This window comes from Alligator sinensis, unplaced genomic scaffold, assembly GCF_000455745.1.
Source record: "Alligator sinensis unplaced genomic scaffold, ASM45574v1 scaffold140_1, whole genome shotgun sequence".
Taxonomy (NCBI): domain Eukaryota; kingdom Metazoa; phylum Chordata; order Crocodylia; family Alligatoridae; genus Alligator; species Alligator sinensis.
The window spans coordinates 6,664,188-6,688,125 of record NW_005841836.1 but is presented as its reverse complement, the minus strand read 5'-3'; the positions used below and the strand labels follow the sequence as shown (position 1 = coordinate 6,688,125).

General features: G+C 43.5%; 1 protein-coding gene across 10 annotated transcripts in view; it reads right to left on the bottom strand.

Moving 5' to 3' along the window:
* PLCB4 (phospholipase C beta 4) overlaps positions 1–23,938 on the bottom strand; it is a 361,997-nt gene that overhangs the window by 204,340 nt on the left and 133,719 nt on the right. For 6 of the 10 annotated variants that reach the window (XR_003093691.1, XR_003093694.1, XM_025202256.1 and 3 more), the window contains exon 3: positions 10,390–10,458. The gene's annotated coding sequence lies outside the window, so the exon portion shown is untranslated. Of the gene's footprint in view, positions 1–10,389; positions 10,459–11,203; positions 11,329–23,938 lie in introns of those variants that run through there. The other 4 variants (XM_025202251.1, XM_025202245.1, XM_025202283.1 and 1 more) reach the window with 2 other exon arrangements.

Sequence of the window (23,938 nt, the reverse complement as noted above, 5' to 3'; positions counted from 1 at the left end):
AGGTGAAAGCTGACAATATTTAGGTAAAGTTCAGAAAAACAATCACTCTGCCCAAGCATTATTGCAGCACGTGCTAAGCACAGATGAACAAGTTAAAAATATTGTTGTTAATGATTATTCTCACTACAAAGGAAAGGTGTGCCACCCCTTTGCGTGTTTGACTGGTTCTGCTTCCACTGTAATACAACCTAGGCTTGCTTTTGAAACACTCAGATGTTGCTCTTCTCTGACATCACTGATCTCCATGGAAACCTTCTTAGAATTACTGGAGGCCTGAAATAAGTAATGTCATCCCATATCAACTCAAAAGAAGTCCAGGGACATAAGTACCTTATGTCTTTTGGCTGGATATTGTTGCCAGTATCGCAGAAGACTTAGGCTGTGTAAACATATTCAAATAATCTGGGAGAACTCTCCCATGTTTGTTCTCCTGGTAGAAAAACTTACCCAGAGCCATGTGTACAGACATTTGAATGCTGAGGCCCTGAAGAATGGCAAGCTTGCAATGCTGATACCATGAAGCCAGGGTGTGTGTGTGTGTGTGTGTGTGTGTGTGTGTGTGTGTGTGTGATCTACATACTCCCTTCATCTACCTGAACAACAGATGGCAGCAGTGCATAGAGCAATCCTGATTGGCTGACCCAGACTGTGTGTGGTTAGCCTGTTTTTCCCTGCAGCACAACGTGGAGATAGTGAAGGGGGCATGTTTTGCTTCCTGTTGGAGCAATACACCATCTCCTGAGAAGAAGATGGAGGGGATGTTAGAGGACTATATTCTCTTCTGAGAGAAGCCACAGCATGTACAGACATTCACTCGCAGAAGAAACTCCCTGGGGAGTGATTTAACCCTAGTTATTCCCAGGTTATTTTTCTCCTGGAGCAGGCATTTTTAATCTGGAAGGAAAAGCCTGAACATCTGTACACACAAGGTTTTACCTGGGCTAGCAATGTCATGTCTTTATGAGGCCTTAGATTGGTGCTACCTTTATAAAATGGAACCTGTATTTCTAATACTAAAAGTATAATATAATGAGCACAGCCTGGGCCAACAAGAACTAAGATTACAGAGATTCAAACCTTCCTAGATAAAGAAACTAGCTTGAAAAAACAAAAAGAGCCTAAGAGTGCATCAGTATCACGGGCTGGAACAAAGAGTGTTTCCATTAGCGTGGTCTGCTATCAATTTATGAAGCTTGATACCATTATAGGCAGCCAGCAAGGGATAACAAAGAGCCTTTTCTATTAAAATATTTATCAATGTTTATTCTCAGGGGTCATTAGGGAACATCCAGGTTAAATGGAATGCAACCAGATGGATTATGGGTTTTTCCTCCCCTTCTTTCTTGTCAAGGTAGTCACCATGACCAGGCTCCCTAGTCAGGAGGCAAAGTGAGTACTCTGACAGAGGTGTTTTACCTACCAAAATAAATCCATCCACAACTATGTTACCAGCTGAGTTAAACTGACAGGTTAATCAAAAAGAGGTGTACTAAATGTCAAGGCCTCTGCCATTTTAGCAAACAGCCAAATGCAAAAATTGTTTATGTTATATAATATGTATGAATAATACATAGTACATTACAGAATATACAGACTAAAAATATGACACATATATTAATAAAATACATAATTATAAATGACAATCAAGGCAAGTTCAGAAAATGAGCAGTATACTTAAAAAAAATGAGACCTCTTCTGCGACACTTTTACAGTTGTAGATTTTATGCAATATTGAATAAACTTTCTTTCTTGAATTCTATTTACTTGATGTTATGAATTTCCAGGGATAATTATCATAAATTGCCATATAAGTCTTTAATGAGGTGTGAAAGAAAAAAATTCAAATAGAAGAACAAGCATGGATTTTTCTAAATAATTTATAAAAAAAACATAGTATTTTCTCCAGCTGCACTGATTAATTTGTTTTTAGCAGCACTAGTGTGTCTTCAGAGTGAAATTCAGGACTCAGTGCTACAAGGTCCATTAATTTTCAATCAGAGCTGCAGGGCTTTAACACTTCTCACTTCTTACTGATGTTTCCCCTCCTTTCACTTGCACAGTTGTCTTGAAGCCAATATACTTTTCATGTGTATTTGTATACTATGTAGCACCATAAGGTCCTGGTCCATGACTGGGACTCCTATGCACTCTTGCAGTATAGTAAATAAAGTAACAATACATATGGCTATGAATTTGTATATCCAAAACCCTAGGCATATCTAACAACCTTAGTTGCCAGGCATAGTCTTTAGTCTTATTATAGCTGTGATGGTCCAGGGAATGCGTGAAAAGAAAAGCTTGTTTGGTAATATATTTTATTAGACCAACTATATAGTTGGGAGAGATGGTAAACAAGATTTCAGGCACAAAATGCTGTTCTCAGGTCTGAGAAAGTAGCCAATACAGCCAGAGCTAAACATCACATAAAAAAAAAAAAAAGATTATTGTTCTCGATTCTATTACGTAAATGAATGGTCATTCAAAAAAATAGTTACATTTCTGCACAAAAAGATGTCCCACACAAAATTCCACACTCTTTATGAGCCACCTTGAAGAAAAGTTTCTAGAAAATTCACTACCAAACTTATGACACAAGATACTTTTATCACCTGGCCTGAATACCTGTGCTCTCTCGTTTTATACCACAACTTCAACAATTACCACCCTTTCAACAAAGTGTCTCTGAAATACTCTTAATATTAACATAATTTTTCTATAAACCACAACCCATATCCAGAATAGTACCTTACAAACAATGGTACACAGAAGACCCACAGACCACCACACTTAACTCCACAAAACTAGCAGTCATATCAAACCTAATAAAAAAATTGTAATCTACAGTCACACCCTCAGATATTACCATATCTTCTCTGAGAAGAATACTGAGGATACTCATATCACCAACCGAAAAACTGCCTTTACCCAGCATGGACTCCCAGCATAGAAATAAACTGCATCTTTGAATGAGCCATCCAAATAGCCCGTGCAAACCTACTAGAATGCAAAAAAGAAAATCCCCACTAACCTTACACCTCTGTCATCTACCATGCCACACTGATAAAAGATCCTCACAGTTATAATCACACCTTGAGGAACATATTACCAGCACACACACTTTCAAATAATCTCCTAACCCTTGCCCAATTCTTCATCAGAAGCAAACTCTGCAGTGATCAACCAAGAGGAATGAGACCCTGCCTATAGAACAAATGCAAAACATACCAACACATTTCAACCACCACCACAATCAATACATCCCACCACAAAACCATCAGAAGCCATGGATCTTACACGAGTCCATCACAGTGCATAATATATCTGCTCCAATGCATCAAATGTCCTAATGGAAACTACAGGGATGAAAGTAAACAATCACTACATTCTTGAATGAATGCTCACAGCAAACGATATAGGACAAAAAGACTGAGTCATCAGTGGAAGAATTATTTTTACAGACCAACTACTCTACCTTTGATTTCTTAATCCATGTACTTAAACGAAATCTACATGATACTCTCAGAATACAGGAGTTGGAACAAAAACCTATAACCTTATGGAGACTAAAAACCATGGACTTAACATATATAATGGTTTCACGGTACATTACATTCAACATGTTCCCACTTTTAGCCTCACATACTCCACTCTTCTTCCCTTTTGAATGGTCTTATTCTTTCACATAATTAGGTTAATCTATTTCAACTGCTCTTCACTTGGTCTGTAGCTGCTTCTGATCATTTCCCTTTGCTCCACAGACTTACTGCACTCTTCCCTTTTAAAGCAACTATCTTCATTTACATAATAGAATGAAATAAAAGTAATTACTTCACCCGATATTTAGTTCAGTCTACCTCTGCTTTTTTCCCAGATAAGAGGAAGCACATTTTGAACCAAAAAGCTTACAGCAAAACTTTCTTATTTTATTGATCCAATAAAAGATAATACCAAACAGAACTAACTTGTTGGATAGTGAGGTTACTGTTTGTTACACATTACATGCAGAACATGTTATATTTAGACTGTAGAAATCATTAACACAACTTAGACAGTTTTCTGAGCAGTTGCACATAAATGCTTACTATGATATAAATATAGATCGCAGTACCACACTAGAGTCTTGAACTGGCACTGGTGCGATCCCAGGGCTGAAACTACAAATCATCTGGGAGTGACCCCACATGGCAGGGAGGCTGGTTCAACTAGGACCAGCACCCAGACCCTATACCACATAGGAGCTGGTTCAAGGCTGTGGTCTGGTGCAGGAGCTGGGAATGACACGGGCACCAAGTGTCACCCCATACCTTATCAGAGCTGGTTCAAAGGTGCTGAAAGTGATACTGGTGTGGTACAGGAGCTAGTCCCAGCTCCTGCACTGCACCAAAACCCTGAATTAGCACAGGGGCTGGGATGGGCTCCCATGCTGTGCTGATTTTGCTTCTAGCCTCCTTATCACACAGGAGCCTTGAACCAGCAAGGCTCTGGTGTTGGGGGGAGGAAAGGAAGGGGATACTGCCTGACAAACAGCTTGAAAACAGCTGTTGTTGGGCTCCCCCTACCCCACTGATGCCTTGTCAGTTCAGGGATTCTGGGATGTACAGAACGAAGCTGGAAGCCCAACAAACAGCTTTGTTGGGTTCCCCCCCAAACCACAGCACTAGAGAGTCCCCATATTGTATTACCTCCAAGGAGCAGTGTGAGGTTAGTTCAACATATGTTACGTAATATGCTCTAGACATACTCCTCACCAGAAAAGACCACCTCTGAGTGGCCTTACAGGTTACTTTCAAACTATTCTAAAGGCATTTAAAACAGGAATGTCCATACGTTAAAAGGTGTTAAACGGTGCTAAGCACACTCTAAGCATCTTAAAGTTACACCACTTTGGGCTAGGGTTATCTTTGACTGTTGTACTTAACTCACGCTAGAGCACCTCCCAGCACCATGACTCCAGCCCACACGGCACTATGCTGGGCCTCCATGGATGTGGGGTCCTTCGGTCTCCATGCAATGGGGTCCTGGAGTCTCGGACCCCAGGAGACCCAATCTGGGCCCCTGGACGGGGCACACAGCCCTCCCCTTAGAGGGCTAAGCCTTTGCCCCGCATCTGGGATGCACAACTCTAGCCAGAAGAATTTGGAAGGGGAGGGCATGGCTTCCTTTCCCAGCCGCCTGTCTTCCTGGGAAGAGAGCGAGGGAAAAGGGCTAAGCTGGGAGAAAGCATGGAAAGCATGCTTCCTCAGCATCCATGCTGTCTCTGCAGTTAACTCTGGTGGCTCAACACTGGGAACAGAGCCATCAGGTGGCAAAAGCATGGAGCCCAGGGAGTCCACACTCTCACTGTGCTTAACTGCTTGGGCTCTGCTCCCAGAGGAAGGACAGGTCCTGGCTCCTGGCCATGCACCTGCTCACTGGGCCCCCTACTGGCAAGTCACAATTGTGCAGGTCAGAGATGGCATTAAGCCTTAACCTGCAGCAGCTCTGAAACTGTTCCAACTTTACACCGCCTGACATTCCACAGATTTAGAATGGTTTAAAGGTAACCTATTCCAGCACCCTAACTTCACCGTGTTATGATAGCAGATAGCACTGGTTTTGCTGTTTGAATGTTTGGACTCTAGCATTGTAAATGCAGTTAGCAAGTCCTAAGTGTAACATGTAACAATAACATAACATTCAGAACATATTGCAAACCATCTTTTCTCTCTCACCTGGAAAGAGAAGGTGAAGAGCTAGTTTATTGTATGGGAGCTCATTGTTTGTATTTATGAAGTGGCTGAGCTCCCTGGCTGTTCCATTTGTTCATGAATATTTTAAAGCAGGGGTCTGACAGGTTTTTGGCCAGAGTTCCAAGAACACCCCAAACTTGACCCACACCTCAGCTTGGCATGCCGGGGCAGATGATGGGGGAAAAGGGTCTAATCCTTAATTACTGGTGGCAGGTGCATGCATGCTTCCAGGCACACAGCACAGGAGGGGCCACGGATGCACTGCCCTGGCCCCTTCCCCACTGTGCACACCAAGGTGCACATGTAATTGCCACCAGCCATGGAGCTGAGGCTTTGGACCCCAGTGCACTGATTGCACCCTCCTGGCTGCCCACCACATCCAGTCTGGGCCCTGGGCAGCTGCTGCCTGCCACAGAGCCTGGGCTGCTCACAGCAGGGCTTGCAGCCTCTCTGCTACCTGCTACACCTGGGCTCCATGGACAACAGCAGCTGCCCAGAGCCCGGGCTGGCTGTGACATGCCAAGCAAAATGGCTTCAAGTGCCATGCTCTGGTATGTGTGCTGGGGGTTGCCCTCCTGCTTTAAAGTGATTATCTGGAATGCCTAAGTTTATTTAAAAGTTAATTTAATTTCACTGCTAAGTAGTAAGAATCTAAATAAATGAATATGAATAAATAAATGTGCTTTTAAATGTGCAGTTTGATTAAGCTGTACATAAACCACAATTGTGTTTCTTATGGAGTACAGAAAATTCCATCCTGGAGGCCTTTGCACGGTCAACTGCTAGGAGTGCATGATTATTGAACCCTACGTGGTTGCAGCTGCCAGTTAACATTAAGCACCAGCCAAAGTCTTTTATGTGTAGCATAAATTTCAGCCCTTTGAATACCTCCTCCTTTTCTTTCACAAGCAGAAAGGCAACAGGTTGTAGGACTGGCGTGTCTGAGGCCAGGAGCTTGGCTTAGATTCTCAGCCAGCAGATGAGATGCATTTAGCTGCACATTCTCCTTTCCTGATCATTCCCAATTAACAGGCAGAGGTAACTTGGCAGCTGTGTGTAACAGCACTCATTATTGCAGGATTAAAGGAACAGTACACGGACTTGCATCTAAGGACTGAATGCCACTGCCCCTGCTTCTACTGCTGCCCTTTGTGCAGAACCTGGTTGTTAACACCTCTGTCCCTAGCAAAGACACAACTATTGTGATAGTCCTTGCTAAGCAACCCAAACTGAAACACTGATACTATATCAAAACAAGTAGTTCATTCAGAGTTTGAAACTAATCGTGTGTCTCGGTTAACATGCAAGATTACATTAGACATAACAAAACAGCTGAAACGAAACCTCCTAAACCAGGCCAACAACAAACCTTCATGTGAAGTAGCATCCCTGGTAAATAGCAAACACTGCTTCTAAAGTATTTTTTATGGAACCAATAATTCTACTAAAGAGATCTCAGCCATGGCACAATGTTGTGTATTAATATGAAGAACCACTCAACTAGTACCTCTAATGCAAAGTCTAAACCTGCTTAGCAGGCTTTTACGCTTGCAAAGTGTTCTTGTCAAGGGATGTTTGAATAGGCTTTCTGGTTTAAAAAAAAATGGAGCATAAAAACTTCAAAGCCTAATATTTGCTCTTCAGTAAAGGTCAATATGAGATCTGCAGTCTATTAAGAGTGGCCTTCATGGGACCCAGAACTGTTTTAAAGGTACAATCCTAGATTCAGACAAAATATTTTGCATTTATAACTATTTATTTAGTTTTCTTTCCTTAGAAATGGTTTTTATTTTATAATAAACCAAACTTGAAGTTTTTAGTATTCTGAATTTTAAATAATCAAAGATTATATTTTATTTAAAGAATCATAGGCTATATACATACTAAAAATAATAACAAGTTGAATTTACTTGGCTGGGCACCTAATATAATCATGCTCTAGAATAAACCATGATAGTTTTTTTAGTTTTCTGCTTCAAGGTCCTCTAAAGTCCATATTTTGGGGTGGGTTTCTGTTTATTTGGTGTTTCAAAAGAGTCAATAATATTTTTCAGAGCATCTAAAGGGCTGAAGTTGAATGCTGATGTGATTTAAGTCACGTAGACAATTTTGACAATATTACCCATGGTGCTTTAGACCATTTGTACCTTAGATTTGTTTTAAGCTGTGTGTTATCTATAAAGAGGATTGATTTCAGTGATGTGCTTGGGGAGCAGATTTTTCCATTAGCATCCCAGCTCAGTATGTAATATGCAATATCCAATTCTATATATTTGCGATGGGCCGCCTGATAACGATATCTGCTGAAGTCTAAGAATGTGGTTCTTTAGATTGTTTGCTATACTATGGAAAATTCGGATTCATTTTTTTTCTTCATCCAATAAATCTGGAAACATGAAAACTGTAACTTTGGGAGCATCAGGCATAGGCACTGGATATGTGACAGGAATTATGACTAAACAGTCAACAGAGCAGGAGTGTCAAACACCCTGTGCCCAGGCTAGAATCAGACCACAGGGCTCTTCAGTGGCAGCAATCATAGCAATGGCAACAACAGACAAGCAGCCACAGGCCAGGCAGATTGCTGTAGTACAGGCAGCACAAGTGGTGGTGGTCTGAGCAGCCACAAGGTGTGTGGAGCCATGCCAGCACACCCCTTGCTTGCCCCCTGCCACTGAGAGCCGTGTTCCCCAGGGTCTTGGGGTCCCTGATTATGTAGCAGACCCTGCCCACCTCTAGTCACACTCTCAGATTCCATGGCCCACTGGTAGCCCAGCAAGCCAGATGGAGCAGCACCATGGGCTGGATGTTTGATAGCCCTGAATGAGAAAATGTGGTCTTGTGGTCAGCGTAGTAATTAGAAGAGAACAGTGGTCATTTGGCCTTGTGCAATCTATTCCTGGTACTGTCAGACTTCTATCTGCATGATTTTGGTGAGTGTTGTTAGGTTGTAGGCAATCTAAGTTAGGATTGTGTGTTCCTATATGTTCACAAAGATCATTATATATTGTTGGTAATACTGACAGCCAATCAGTGACAATAGCAGCAACAGTACTAATAATAGTACTACTACTACTAAAAGTCAACAGCAACAACAATGATGAACTAATATGATACTATTAGTGGCCACTTTTTTCATGAGCTTCAGTCCATTAATACAGATTGTCTTAGTAATGCTGGTGACAGTAGGGACATTTATTACTGAGCTCCTTTCTAATCTTTACACTGAGATTTAGTGGAATAATCAGAGGAGAAGCAGTCAAAATCATTTGTGGTTTAGGTTTTTACAGGGCACCCATGGACTTAATCTGGGGGAAAGATTGAGGAATGGTTTGAGAATCACCTGGAAGACTGGCCAGTCATTTTCCCCCAATATGATCCTAAGGATTTGTTTTAAAAAAAACACATTGAATTTCTTCCCCCTCTGGCTGGGGATACTTTTTGAGGTAGTAAGTGAGATTTGCACTGTACCCTGAGATTCCTCACATGGATAACACACACTGTATGATAACCGAAAAGGCTGAGAAACTACTATTCTGGTTCTGTTGCAACAAGTTTAGAGAGACTAGGCAAGAGGAGCCCTTCCAGCAGTAAGACAACCACTCAACCCACATTATAATTATTGTTCCTATAGTTTTTTCATCCCAGCAACTCAAGGAACTAACAGGGTCAAATTCACATTGTAAGGTCAGTGGATTAAAATGTAAAGGTCTCTGACTTGGTTTTAGTCAGGACTGAATGGATGACCTGATCCATAGTCAGTGACCTCAGCTTTCTCCTGAAGGAAATCAGGTATGATGAACACAGAGAGGTCATGGAGGTGCCATAGAGATGTTGCACCTCTATTTATAAAGGTAGACTGCAAATTTTTGGCAGTGTTGTTAAAATAGTAGACGGGTCTCCAGGTGATATTTTTGCACAGAAATCTGTTTTTCCAATTTCTGTGCTTGTGGTTCCAAAGCCTTCTGGACTAACAGACTACAGCCAATCCTCAAAATTTCTCATGGACCAATGTGTGCCCTTGTCAAACTTAAATTAAAGAAGAGATGGGAAAGGGCAGGGGAAATGAGGGAAAGGATAAGATTAGGGTCAAGGGCAGGCTGGTGCAATCCACAGACTTCCAACCACACACAACCTTGCACAGAACCAAAAGTCCAGAAACCATAGTTTGGGAACCAGTATTCCACAATGATTAAACCTCTCTCCCCATCGTTGTCATCCATGCTTTCATGACCCCTAAATATTTCTCAGAAATACTCAGACTTCAGTTACTACAGAACACAGACGACTGATTGCTTAATGACATCAATGACATGCAATACATGACATCTGTTCCCCAAGGACCACACTGGCTTCCTATGATTCCCCAGTGTCATTCATGCTGTTGACAATGGCTTACAATGCCCTGTTTAGTTTAGATCCTGACTACCTGGGAAACTTTATCTATTCCCATTCTTGCTCAGTGTAGCTGTACAGGGCACAAGACAATTTGCATGGAGTTAAGAATATATCCTCTTATATAAGAGGATATCTTCAAAACAGCAATGCATCCTAAGCATACATTTTATATTAATCAAATGAAGTAGAAAACCAGTAATGCTGTATTTGCAATTTCTAATCAATCAGTTGTAATTTCTAATCTACAAGCAAGTTAACTTACCAAAACAGTTCTCAATTGGCTGGGTAAACAGTGATCTAATTAGACAGATGTGCTGGGAAACTCTTCCTTCTGTAAAATAATGAAACAAAAGAAAGATAAATATAAATCCTGGTTTCATGTCCTGAAAACCACACAAGGTAAAACATCGCTTTGAAAGTCCAGAAATCTGTGGTATCAAGAGAAACCAATAAGAACTAGATTCAGTTACACCTTTGCTAAATCTTCCATAGGAAAACACTCGGTATATGCCTCTTTGGCTATAAATAGATGTTTTCCTTAGAACAGGATCAGCTGTGCTGGGACGCATCCTGGCACAATAGATCTACGTCACTGAGTGATACATATGTCACCCATTGTTCCGCAGGGTTGGGCCCAGCCACTACGGGTTTTAGGGGCCTTATCCTGGAGGACAATTGCTAACGGGAGTAACCCCATGTTCTCTGCTTACAGATGTATACTCCAGGATTCCCTCAGAGATTCCCCCAGCATGTGTATCATACTGCTGCACCTGACGTGGGGTGCACCACTGCAAACAGGAGAGTCCTGGGTCCCATATTTGCTGAGGTGCACCTTGAATTGGTGCAGAGCAGCATGATATCCTTGCCAGGGCGCGCATATGCAAATGGGGGAACCCAGGCAGGCACTCCTAGGGCTTCACGAAATGGGACTTCCCAGGTCACACAAGATCAGGCCACTGAGGTACCAAAAGCACTTGCCAGGGAGGCTGCAGAGTGCTCTGGGCTGCCCAGGCTGCCCAGGCTCTCCAACCATAAAGCATGCAGGCATCAGCCACAGAAAAGCAGCACAAACTCACACCAGCTATTGTTGTGGCCACAATTCAGGGCATTAGTGGCATAGCGAGGGTCATGGACATCTGTTTGCTTGGCCTTTGTGCCTTTTTATGGCGGCACAAAGGTAACATCTGTTTCCAGCCTTTGCAGAAAAAAGAAAAGTCATAGTAAACACGGGTTGGAAACTATGGATCATGAATACCATTCCCCATTGCTGTGTGCCAGGATAAATGTTAACATTCCTAAAGCATCCGAGATAATTAATAATGATCACAAAGCAGCAGCTGAACAATACTGCTGTATTTGTAAGCTTTCCAGAATAAATGTAAACTGACTTTAATTGCTTTTATTTCACGTTTCCTTTAGAGAAGACCATACACTTTAGCAGAGAAACTGCAATTCAGAATAGAGAATTGAAAGCTACAGTGACATAGGACCTGTTCATAATACAGCAGAGAAGGGGGTTATATAAAATGAGAGAAAATGTGACAGTCTGTACAGGAGAAAGCACCAAGGTGTTCATTTGGAAATTTAACTAGCAAACAATGAAGGTTGGCACTCGGAGCTAATCAAAAGCAGGAGTCAATTTCTCCGTAAAGACCAAGAGGTACTAAGCAGACTGATGATAGGTTGAAAAAGGCTGTGAAAATGCAGACAATTAGTAGCTTACATTTAATGTGAGACAGAAGGTGAAGCCAATGGAGGGATTTGTGAAAAGAGGTAATATGGTCAAAGCAATGGACTGGGAGAATGGTCTTGGCAACAGCCTCCTGGACAGCCGTACACAGGCAAGACTGCATTGGTCAAAGTTAGAGAAAAAAGTGTTTCAGTCACTGAGATGCAAGGTCACAGGAACCTGGATGAGAGTTCAAGGCATCTTGATGGTTAGGAAAAGATCTTATGTAAGAGAGACTGTACAGGAGGATTTAGACAACCTGGATGTAAAGATCCAGAAAGAGATCTGAGTCAAAGACACCAGTCAGGTTACTGGGCAAAGTGCCTGGCCGGTGGTAAAGTTGTCCACAGTGATTGAGAACAGAGATGGGGTGCTTAAGAGGAAAGATTATGAGCTCTGTTTCAGCTATGTAGATGTACATGCGTACGTGCATCAGAGAGAGAGACAGAATGAATTGTACCAAATATACTAAAGCTAGTTAAGGCTAGGTGTGGCTGAGTAAATGTATCGTTCCAGTCTGTCTGATTGGTCAAAAACAGTGATTCTGAAAATCAAAACATAACACCCACCTACATTAGTATAATATTAAGCAGTAGACACAAGCCTGCAAGAGAACACAGAGTTATTTCAATGCTAGTACAACAACTGGCCTACTCTGTCATATAGCCTGTTATTTCTTCTGCTTATTTTTCTCAAGCCAACAAACATCACCTGTGTCTGATCAGCTGAGTGCTAGCACTGCAACATACTGGAAAAGTTGCTTGATGGCACCATCAAGTGATGTAGAGGTATTAATTACATACTAAATACTCCAGAACCCACTAGAGGTGCACCAATACACGGGTCCTATATCAGATCGGCACCGATATAAAGAAAATTGATTGTATCGGAAATCAGCCTGATATGGATGATAATCTGGCCGATAAATGCCCGTGCGTGTGCGCAGACGCAGCACAACATGCAGGCAAAGAGGAGCACAGCCCGACATCTTGGAGAACAGCATGCAGTAGGTAAGTCAGTGTGGTGGAAAGGGAGGGGGGGAAGGGGAGTGGGGGGCAGATCATGCTCAACCTGCTGGGCTGCACTCCCAGTGTGTGGGGGCTGCCCTCAGGGCAGGTAGCAGCAGTGTTGGGAGGAAACATATGGGGGGGCTACAGTGAAATCTGGGGTGGCTGCAGCCCCACCCCATAACTTCCCTCCCAGCGCTGCCAGCACCAGCCCCGAGCACAGCCCTGGCCCAGCTGCTCCTCCACCCCCACATGCTGGGAACAGCTCAGCGCAGCCCCAGCCCCAGTCCCAACCTGCAGTGCCAGCCTGCCACGTCCCCCTGCCCATGCCCTCCCAGGTTACATGTAGCAGCAGGAGCTGCCCCCGCCTCCCCCCGGATGAGCCGCAGCTCTGTCCCACGCCCCGCCCCTACTGGGCAGCACCTGCCCCAGCCCCACTCCTTCCCTCACCACAGGGGCCTTGATCTCCCCCCACCACGTCCCTTCCCTCCCCCCTCCCTGTCCACCACAACAACTTACAACTTACCAGCTGTACCGGAAATTGGATTAGTATCGGCCGATATGTCTCCTTAAAAACTGGCTATCAGTATCAGCCCCCAAAATCTCTATCGGTGCATCCCTAGAACCCACATCACCTCAACATCTCCCCTAAAGGCTGTATATTGGATCTGAGTAGGAGTTGCACACTAGCACCATGCAAGAACTCTTGGGCATATTTAGGGTTGTTCATACTATATTACTATTCTAGGGCCTCCCAATAAAAAAGGAACCGTTTAGGAGCAACTCTGTTTACCTTTGCTACAAACTTCAGAAAAGGGTGACAAAGTCTGCTGACACATCTGCATCAACAAATGACCTGAATCGATTATCATAAGGGGGAAACTGATTGATCTGATACCCAGGAACAAAATAACATCTGCTAATTCCAGATGTTCATAACTACTCCATTAAAACTTCCCTGAAATTTTTCCCCTGATATCAAACAAAGCATTTCCCTGTGCAAATAGGGACTCGGACTGGGCAATATCTACAAGAAGAAAACAGGGAAATTAAATCAATCAGTGACCCAACAACTACTTTATAATGGATTCTGGTTCTACTGAGTACCCACTTCTCCCTATCACCTGCCAAAACTTGAAGACCTGGGGCTCCTCTTTCCTCCTCCCCTGCCAATTTTTGGAGGCACCATGAGGAGTTTTAAAGAGCATGCCTACAGCTGAGTTGCAGCCATGCTTTTTAAAAAACTCCCTGGGTACTTCCAGGGAACTTTAAATATCGGGCTGAGGCATCTTCCCCGAGCTTCCCACATTGAAGCCAGCTCTAGTCCCTGGTGTGGTCTCAGGGGCTACAGCTGATTGTCAGCTAACTGTCAGCCCCAGACAGACTCATAGGCACTCCTCACCTTTCAATCTGCCAATGCAGGGGGAGCGTGGGGAAATGGCACAATAAGATCTGATCACCAATCCCAAGAATCATGCCTACTGTCATGCGTATGTGGCATGGCAGGCAGCACAACTGGTGGGATTGGGGATCAAATTGCATTGTGCCATTAAACGAACATGTGCCAGGGGCTATATATGGACACCAAAGGCAACTGTTGCTAGCCCTGTTCGCTATAAAGCATAAAAGGAAAATCTTTGATAATCTCTTCCTCAACCCCAAGGACAAAAAAAAACCCCAACAACAAAAAACAAAACAAACAAAAAAGACCAAAACAAAACACCACACACTGATTTCTCAATGAAAAAAACCCAGCAAGCACTTCTCCCACAAGCCTCCTTGGAAAGTGAAAGACATAAATGATCATTTTTAACATAAAGCCATACTAGACAGACAGATAGCTAGACAGATAGGTATGTGTGTATTTATATCTCTATCTATGTAGTATGTCTTTATGTTAATAAATGATACATGCACAAGTACATGAGTATTTTCAGCAATACATATATATATAATTTACTACCACAAAGGGTGGCATGCAGATCTAACCAAACTTAATGGTGCTAATTAGTCTGATGCACAGTTAAACAAGAAAGCTATTTTGGCAAGTAGGAACTGTGGTTCACGATATGTTCATGCTTATGGGTAAATACATTGTCAACTACATAATCATGAATTCAATGAGTGTTGTTAACTTGATCAATGGAGACAGACAGGTATTATCAAATACATTTTGTTATATAAATATATAAGCAGGTCTGTAGGCTCAGAGTTGGCTTTGGCCTACTACATCAAAACTTATTTTTCTTACTTTTGATAAACTGAATTTTTAAATCTTCAGTAATTTAGAAACCAATATGCTGAATTCTGCTGAGACTGCTGCACATGCCAGGAGTTTCATCAAATAATTTATGGACTCATTAGAGATCATGGAACTATTCTTGGACCTCACAAAGTACTACCATATGTACTAATTATCTACTAGTTCACAATCATTTATAGCTATTTGTAAATTAAAGTATAATACATTTAAGTATTAATTATCTTAAAAGTTCTTTTTGTGTTTAACATTTTGAAAGTTGACAGAATAAGAAACACAGAAAAAAAGAATTTACTTGGGTATTAACAGGGGAGAAAAACTGCCTCAGTCAGATATAATTCATGACTAACATGGCATCTGTTGCATGGCATGGTTCTTTCAGCTGAAAATTGCTGCACAAAGACTGCAAATTGACATATGGATGGAACTAGGCAGAATGGAATTTGCTCACACTTCACACTGACAACAGGTCACTTTCCACAGGCACTAATCAAGCCCACAGTCTAAAACAACAGCTAATCCCTCTTCACCCTCTGCCTTATGTTGGGACACTAGGATTCCACACGCATATTCCTTTCCAGCCATCCCAATTGCTGTCTTAAAATTTGGTGTGATGCAGTATACATGATGAAGACAGCTGCAACAGGCTGGTGACTTCTCCCTCTCTCCTCCTAGAGTAGTTCCACACTTCTTCCACCCACTCCTGAGGCATAAAGCAACAAAGAAATGTCACAGTACATATCAAGTATCACATTTACAAATAGCTTTCCTAAAATATGTCCAGGAAGAACAGTCAGAAAAATTATCACACATTTCCTCTGCATTTCTAAATATTTGAGCTTTAAATTATTTTATAAGAAAATAAACAGAGAAATATTATGACATAATGTTTAGGTTTGCCAATAACCAAAACCAAACACACAGAAATCCCCCTGGTCTCCATTATAACTGGTAAGCGGTTATAAATGAAAATATACTGTTACTAAGCAAACTATTGGAGGAATTTTGAACTGGAGCTGCTGCATCAATATTCTAGGCACAGATGGAAAGCAATTTCTATAATTCCATGAACCTACAACACTGAATGTAAGGACTATTGGGAAGCTAATATGAAACACAATATAAATAGCCCTCTGCTGGGGCTGATTTTTTTTTTCTTCAACAGTCTCACTAGTCCTGAGAGTTTTTACATTGGCCAAAGTAAGGCGGCAACCCAGCCAGAACAAGCAACATGATATACCAGACTTTGGCTTGCTGCCTCCCTCCACCTGACACACTTCATTTGTAATGGGATACTAGCAGCTGGCATTTCATAAAATTATGGAGTTAGGGATTAATGCTGGAGGTTTAAAATGCTAGGATCTCAAGCAGCAAAAACATTCATTTCTATACGTGGGCAAAATGACAGGTGTAGAATACATGTTCAAATGAAGATTAAATGCAAAAAGGGTATTCCAAATGATAAGATTTTAAGGTCTAGCTCATAGCAATATGTCAAAGCTGAAGATAAATATAAACAAATGGAATGTGAAATTCTGGCTCCAATGAAGCCACTGACATCAGGATTTATACTACAATATGCAAAATCAGAAACAATGAAAAAAAATGCAATTTTCACACAGCTATTTCATGTATGGGTTGGTTTCACTTGTCCCAGAGGGTTAGTTCATTGGGCCAAGGAATCCATCTCATTTTGTATATGGGTAGAGCCTGGGTTCAGGTTTTTGTCCTCTATTGCCAGGGCTCAAGTTTTCATATACATTTCACACAGGAAGAGAAACCCTATATTTTCTCAATCTGGTCTGTATCCTCAATGCTAGAGTGAGCTTTCAAGGGCTTCTCTGTTGAGATGAGGAGTTCCATCGTCTTTTTAATCATTCCATCCAGGAAGAGCACACACCAACTGCTGAAACTTCCTTAGCCTGACGAAGGGTTTTTGAACTCGAAAACTTGCTTAATAACTATTCGCCAACTATTTGGGTTGGTCTAATAAAAGATATCAAATTCACCCAAGGAACCTTGTCTGCCTATCGTCTTTTTAATGCTTTCTGCGGTGTTTACTTATTTATTTATGTTTACCTTTGATCATTTATTTGGAGCTCATTTAAAAGCAAAATGAACTACAAGACCATGTTTAAAAAAAGTTTTACCTTACCCTTTGCCTCCCTTCCACACCCCAACCCACACACAGACTTTCTATCCCCAGCACCAGCATTGCTCATGCTATAGCCTGACAGGTGCCCACAGCTGATGTTAAGAACTTTTTGAAAGTCTGTATGAGACAGGATGATGTCAAAGGATGAAAGGAGAGAAAAAAAAAAGGATTCATCTTCTGTAGTTGTCTCGGCATTGACTAGCCCCTTTAGCTTGGTTTAAACTGAGTTTCTGAGACTCAACATTTATTATGGCTGATGAAGGTCTGGAAAGAATTCAGAAAAAAGAAAGGAGAAATATGAATTGAAGAGGTGGGTTTCTGATCTGAAGGGGCACAAGAGATCAAGTGACAAATCTCAGGACCATGATGAGCTAGATGATGGCTTCTCATAAATAGCCTAGTTATCACATTGTTCATCCTATATCTAGTGTTCTGCATTTTCAGTTTTTACTGATTTCTTTCAGCGATATTCTAACGTTTTTACCGGTTTTCACCGATAAATTCCGATTTTTTTAATTATTCTGTTTTTACTGATTTACACCCATTATTACTGATTTACACCCATTTTTTATTTCACTGAATTTTACTAGGTACAGTAAAATCCCTGTTAGTATGAGTGGGGAATACCTGGCGGGTGCCAGTAAGCTAAAAGTGCCAATTACCTCAGGTACGGGTTTCCAGCCAGATGTGGGGATGGGGTGGGGGAGGGCAGCAGAGACCGCATGTGGGCCGGGGGAGGGTGGCTGGAGCTGCTGCCTGGGTGTGTGGGGCTCCCGGCTCTAAGCCCAGGTGCGGGAGGGGCTGCAGGAATGGCTGGAGCCACTGCCCGGGGCATGGGGCTTTCGGCTCTGACCCCAGGCGGAGCAGGAGATGCCGGTGCTGGTGCTGGGGTTGGGTCCCCCACTCCACATCTGGCCATGTGCCACTCTCTCCAGCCCCTGGGCTGTGCCATGCCACGGTGCAAGCAGGTGGTGTCGGCTGCTCCCAGGGCTGCTGCAGCAGGGGTTCGGATGAGTCAAGACAAGTGGAGCCCCAGGGAGTTTGGGGTGCAGCACTGCCCAGTAGCTGCAGACAACTGACATTGGCCGCTCCTGCAGATGCTGCAGCAGGGGCTGGGGTGAGTGGGGACAAGCTGTACCTTGCCCTGTGCCTCCTGGGGCTCTGCTTGTTCCCACTTACCCCAGCCCCTGCTGCAGTGCTCCTGGGAGCAGCCAACACCAGCTGCCTGCACCACGGTATGGCGCAGCCCAGGGGTTGGGGAGAGTAAGGACAAACAGAGCCTCGGGGGGGTTTGGGGCATGCCTCAGTCAAGCAGCTGCAGGCTGCTTGTGTTGGCCACTCCCAGGGCCACTGCAGCAGGGGCTGGGGTGAGTGGGGACCAACTGTGCCATGCCCTGCATCCCCTGGGGCTCCACTTGTTCTCATTCACCCTGGCCCCTGCTGCAGCGGCCTTGGGAATGGCTGATGCCAACTGTGGAGGCAACTGTAAGTCAATGGGTGCGGGCCATGCGGACGTGGCTCTTGCCACATGTGCCCCAGAAGGGCTGCGGGCCGGAGGGCTGCACTGGGCTCTTCCCAGGGAGCATGTGCCCCCGGATCTGCATGCCAGACAAGAGCAGGCTGCTGCCCACCCCGAGCACCAGGAAGAGCCAATACTGGTCCCAGCCTACAACAGCAGCCTGTTCTCATCCTACGCACAGATCCGGGGGCACGTACCCCCCAGGAAGAGCCTGGCACAGCCACCCCAGCCCGCAGCCCTTCTAGGGTGCACGTGGCAGCAAGAGCCATGCCCCCTGGCCCACGCCCACTGACAGCTCCCTGCTGCAGCCCCAGAAGCAGCCAACATGCTGTGCCGCACCCCTCTCCCTGCCCCTTCCCTAGTCCCAGCCTTACTCCCTCTCTCCCTCACTGCCGTGGAAACATATTATTATTTTCCCTGATTTAAACAGACTTTTTTTCTTTTCTTCCTTTTATCCTGATTTCAACCTGGTTTTTATGTTGGTAAATAAACCCTGAAAAATTCTTGGATTTTTTTTTTTCAATAAAAGCTGAAAACGCGGAACACTACCTAAATCAAATAAGCCAGTAATCATATGTAAAACAGAAATTAAGGTTAGACCCTTGCTAGTGTGAAGTCCGTACACTTATGTTGGTTAGTAGCTCTGGGTAGTAGAAAAATGACTCAGTTTAGTCTTGCAAAGCAAATACTTAGGAACATGCAGTCATGGTAACAACATCTCATTCGCAATTGTGTTCTAGAGTATGAAGTCTGACATTTATAAAGAAGTAGTTTACACCCATGTGGGTGAAAACAGAGTTTGTGGAGCTCGCAAACAAAATAGTTTAGAAGTGCAAATGTGTTTGTGATGACACCACACCAAAAGAAGATAATCACAAACAAAATCTACAAGGAAACTTTCTTCTGTCTGAAACACTTTCTTTCTTTGCTCTTTTAATTTTTTTCTTCTATATGTTTTTCTTATTCCTTCACCACTGATCTGAATAAAAAAAGAATATATTGACTTTCAAAAACAAAAACAGTGCAAGTGGCCTAGAGAGTAATAAAGCATTTAAACAGGCTTAGCTCTCCAATCTCTGCATGGGGTGGTGGGAATAGGAGATTTATCTTTATTTCTTCTGTCAAAATCCAATATATTATTTAGTATTATTAAACAAAAGACTTTGCTTTTTATCTTTATTCCTTCTCAAATGTAAAATAATGAAGTCCAAAAGTTATTAATCAGATTTTTCAAGCACAAACCTATTTTCCTCAGTGCTCCTTGGTGCTGGGCTGGACCCAGTGGTCACCAAATTTTAAATTACTGATGAGTTCATTTTCTTTAAGCAATTGATATTGATCAGATTGTAGTCAGTCAGAAAATCTCCACCTTAGTGTGTTTTATGTCCAATATCCATTGTGAAGGAAAGCATAAGATTTTTTTGTTCCCCTGATGATACAGCCAACAGAGTAAAGTGCCAAAAGCTGCATCATTTTTTGATTTAAAAAAGAGACTTGAAATGTTTAAACAGCAAAACCCCTATATATATTGCTAAGACCTTGTTGGAATTTTTCTTTGTTTTGTTTTTTGTTTGTCAGTGCTAATCTTTAGTCTGTAAATGTGGACTTGTGCAAATAACCATTTATATTGATTGCCTTAAAAGATGACAGCCAACAGTTATGTGAGCAGAGTGACTATGTTGACAGTCTCAATAGTTAGGAATTTTAACTATCAGCTACATATTCACTGCTGTGCAAACTGTACCCTGGTTTCCATTCCCTTAGCACCTAACTAATGATTTATATAGAGGCCATATGCTAACTTCTTTGAAACACGCATATTGATGGGTCAACAAGCTTTGCTAGGATCCCTAATTAGAACTAGTACATCCAGCTGAGACTTGGCTTCCCAGGGCAAATAATAGATGTCTACCATGACAACACCATCTGAGATCAAAGACTTAGTGCTTCATGCTGTGGATTTACCTGTCAGTAAACTATAACAGGAAAAACCTCCGGTGATTTAGACTTGGATAATAAATGCACAGATACGTTACAAAAATTCTCTGTATACAAGATTTCAGTTTTTAACTCTATCAGTACATCTGTTGATGCAACAATATAGACATGTCCAGTAAATACTTATCTAAATACTCCACCTACTTTTAAGGAAGACATAAATCACCAGATAGTTTACAATTCATTTCCAATTGAATTAAATGGTGTGTTTCTGTAATTTTTCTCTTTTAACCTCAATGGACTGAATTCTTCACAGAGCTGAGTATAATAAGCTTGATCCAGTAAAGCTATTGAATATTCATTTCATTTTAAGCATCTTGTTAGGTCCCTTCCAGCCCTACCTTTCTAAGATCCTCTAATTCTACTGATTTCAGGTGTACTCATTCTTCAAAGCAGTAGTACAATCAATAATACTTGACTCCAGGAGTAATACTGTGCCTGGCATTTTGGTTGGAAGAATAGAGGATTATTTCATTAGAAATTTTACTCACATTACAAACCAATCATCACCTTCTTTGAACTGAGTGTGGAGCACACCTCACCAGTCAGGGTAGTAGACTTTGTAGATGGTATGTTGTTTTGGGTCACCAATGCAACTAGAATATTTCTGGAGCACTCCAAGGATGAATATTGCCTTGCCAACAACCCATCCTACAAATTATTCGTACAAATCTTTTATACTCTATCATCAATGAATGGGCTAATAAATATCCTCTTTTCCAACTCCATCCTGACAGGTCTCCATGGATCAGAGATAAATTTAGCAAAAGAAGGAGGAGGATTCATGGTCAGGGCTCCTGTAGCAGAAGTCTCACATAGATCTGAATGCTTGTGTCAAGGATTATTGTTCAACCCTATGGCTGCGTAGGGAAGAGAGAAGAGTCGTTGCAGCCATAGCATCTGCAAAGTCTCAATGAGTGTATCTCTTCTGCAGAGTAGACTGCATGTTTAATCTAGCTCAGGGGTCGGGCAACCCCTGGCACACATGCTGAGCATGGCACGCGAGGCCATTTTGCTTGGCATGTCGCAGCCAGCCCTGGCTCCGGGTCCTTGCCAGTGACGGGGCCCGAGCTGCTCCCAGCAGGGCTTGCAGCATCCCAACTGCCTGCTAGGAGCAGCCTAGGATCCCAGCTGGCAGCGGCTCCCCAGGGCCGGGGCCAGCTGCAGCCGGAAGGCTCCAAACAGCTGTGCTGGGCTCCAGCATCAGCTCTGTACTGGCGCATGCAGGCGCACATTGGAGTGGGCAGTGAGGGAGGGGCCCGAGGCAGCGCAGCCCCCGTCTCTACCCCGCTCCCGGCATGGAGGTGATGAGCCCAGTGCAACTGTTTGCTCTCTGCCCACTGCTTGCTGCAGCTGCCCAGAGCCCGGGCTGGCTACAAACAGCTGCGCCGGGCTCATCACTTCCGTGCCAGGAGCGGGGGAGAGACCAGGGCTGCACTGCCTCAGGCCCCGCCCGCTCTAACATGCGGGTGCACGCGCCGGTGCTGAGCTGATGCCAGAGCCCGGCACAGTTGTTTGGAGCCTCTTGGTGAAGCCGGCCCCGGCTCTGGGTAGCTACTGTCAGCCAGATCCTGGGCTGCTTCCAGCAGGCAGCTGGGACACTGCAAGCCCTGCTGGGAGCAGCCCAGGCTCCAGCAGCTACCCAGAGCTGGGGTAGCTGCTGGCAGCCACAGAGCCCAGACTGTGGGGCAGGAGCAGCAGGGCTGGGGGCAGGGGCTTTGGGTGGGGGGCAAGGGGCACAAACAGGGCATCCTGCCATGTACCCTTGCCCTCATTTTGTTTTTCTGCCATGTCGGCACTCCGGTACCTTCCGAGGTAGGCATTGTGGTGTATTTCGGCACTCCAGCCAAAAAACGTTGCCTACCCCAATCTAGCTTTTAAAGCCCACTTCCCCACAGGTGATGACTAGAGTCTCCCATTGTGAGGAAATCGTATCATTCTCTTCCCACCCAGCTACTCCCCTACAAAAATGAAGCACATACATAATGAACTCCCTCTGTAAAAGTAAAACATTTCTGCAATGTACATATACTCAGTTGTGTTTAGGTAAGTGACACTCAATGAAGCACTACGAGAGCCCATGTGGTGGGATATTTTGAGTCTTCCCAGAACTTACTCTTCACACTGAAGTCAAATGGACCTTGAGTGACTTACAAATCTCCACTGAGTAAGGAATTAGGATTCATATCTGTGTTTGTGCACACATATCCACTCTCTTTATATCCCTATTCCAAATCTACAAGGACAAGATGCATCTCAAACAAAGCTGAACTCATATTCTCTCCTATATTCTCATTGTGTTGTCTGCCACACTATTTATTTATGTGGTATTTGAAAGTTATATTCATAGATTCATAGATGTTAGGGTTGGAAGGGACCTCAATAGATCATCGAGTCCGACCCCCTGCATAGGCAAGAAAGAGTGCTGGGTTCAGATGACCCCAGCTAGATGCATATCCAACCTCTTCTTGAAGACCCCCAGGGTAGGGAGAGCACCACCTCCCTTGGGAGCCCGTTCCAGACCTTGGCCACTCGAACTGTCAAGAAGTTCTTCCTAATGTCCAGTTTAAATCTGCAGTTGGAGTATTGCGTGCAATTCTGGGCGCCGCACTTCAAGAGGGATGCGGATAACCTGGAGAGGGTCCAGAGAAGGGCCACTCGTATGGTTAAGGGCTTGCAGACCAAGCCCTCGAGGAAAGACTAGAGAACCTGGACCTTTTCAGCCTCCGCAAGAGAAGGTTGAGAGGCGACCTTGTGGCTGCCTATAAGTTCATCACGGGGGCACAGAAGGGAATTGGTGAGGTTTTATTCACCAAGGCGCCCCCGGGGGTTACAAGAAATAATGGCCACAAGCTAGCAGAGAGCAGATTTACCTACCAGAGCCCGATAGAGGGGAAGTATCACCTCCTTGGATCTATTCGTCATGCATCTGCTGATGCACGATAAAGTGTCGTTGGCTTTTCTGATGGCTTCATCACACTGCTGACTCATGTTCATCTTGGAGTCCACTAGGACGCCAAGATCCCTTTCTGCTTCCGTGCCACCCAGCAGGTCATTTCCTAGGCAGTAGGTATGCTGGACATTTTTCCTCCCTAGGTGCAGCACTTTGCATTTCTCCTTGTTGAATTGCATTCTGTTGTTTT